Source organism: Quercus robur, chromosome 11 (genome assembly GCF_932294415.1).
Source record: "Quercus robur chromosome 11, dhQueRobu3.1, whole genome shotgun sequence".
Taxonomy (NCBI): domain Eukaryota; kingdom Viridiplantae; phylum Streptophyta; class Magnoliopsida; order Fagales; family Fagaceae; genus Quercus; species Quercus robur.
Genome location: NC_065544.1, coordinates 84,106 through 85,868, shown reverse-complemented (window position 1 = coordinate 85,868; position 1,763 = coordinate 84,106).

The following is a 1,763-nucleotide window of genomic DNA, read 5'->3' as shown; positions in this document are numbered from 1 at the left end:
TTCTTCGTCGCACTGAGAAAAGCACTATTTTGCTTCTCCTATATATGGATGATATGATCATAACTGGTAATGACCTTAGTGGCATTCAAGAACTCAAGGATTTTCTCGGTTAGTAGTTTAAGATGAAAGATCTTGGACATCTCAGCTAGTTCTTGGGTCTTGAAATCACTCATTCTATAGATGGACTTTATATTACTCAAGCCAAGTATGCTTCTGAACTTTTGTCTTGAGCTGGACTCACTAATAGCAAGACGGTTGACACTCCAATTGAACTTAATGCACATCTGACTCCCTCAAGAGGGAAACCATTGTCTAATCCCTCTCTTTACAGATGCTTGGTTGGTAGCCTAGTTTATCTCACTGTCATTCATCTAAACATTTCCTATGTTGTTCACCAAGTGAGCCAATATCCGTCTGCTCCATGATCGACTCATTATAGGGCTATTCTGCGCATTTTTTGATACCTAAAGGGCATTCTCTTCCATGGCCTTTTCTACTCTACTTAGTCTCCTCTTGTTCTCCATACATTCTCTGATGCTAATTGGGTAGGAGATCCTACTGATCCCAAGTCCACCACTAGTTATTGCTTTCCTTTTTGTTCTTCTTTGATTTCTTGGCAAAGTAAGAAACAAACTCTTGTGGCCTTCTCTAGTATTGAAGCAGAATATCGTTCCCTTACTGATACCACATCTAAGCTTCTTTATCTATGATGGCTTCTTAAGGATTTAGGTGTGTCCATATTCTCTACAACTCCTCTTTATTATGACAACCAAAGTGCCATTCATATTGCTCACAATGATATCTTCCATAAATGGACTAAACACATTGAGATCGATTGTCATTTTATCCGTTATCATCTTGTCCATGGTGCTCTCAAGTTGTTTTTGGTCTCCTCTAAAGATTAACTTGCAGATATCTTCACCAAGCCACATCCTAAGGGACGCCTTCATGCTTTGGTCGACAACCTTAAGTTGATACCACACCCACCTTGAGTTTGAGGGGGGATGTTAATGTCTAATAGATTGTGAGCGTTAGGCCCACCTTGTTTACTTGTATAGAACATGTATTTGTACTACACACTATGCATCCTATATAAAGGTACTTATGTATATTTTATTACTTGAGAAATACAATACACCTATTCAGTATTTCTAACAATACAAAAAACCAAACACCAATATAAAGACCACTGCAAACAACATCACAAAATCTATATCTTCTTGAACCCATCGTAGTTGACAAATAAATTACTAAAGTTGAACAATTTTTATTTTTATTTTTTAAAAAATCAATCAACAAATTTAGTTTTGATTGATTTGGCACGTAGCTTAGATAGCTGCCAAGAAAACCAAAAACCCAATTAAACTCAACCTAAACAACCTTGGGAAATTCTCATATCCTTGTTAAGATCAAAGGCCCATAGTCCCAAAAGACTCCAAAGACTTCCAAGTTCGACTAGGGCCCTCTCATTTCTCATGAAGATTGTGGTTGAGGGGGCTTGGGTTGTTTTGGGATTAGAAGAAGTTTAATTGTTTGACAACATAGATATACATAAATTTTTTAATTTTTTTATTTAAAAAAATGCCATATCATTAAAAAAATTGTCTAGTCACTAATTCATTAGCCACATAAGTAACGTCACTGACGATAGTTAACAAATGGACTAGTACTACTCACTTTTAAAACTTTAGGGACCATTATCACTCACTCAAAACTTGAGGGACCAATTGTGCATAGAGGGTAAATTTCAGGGACCAATAATG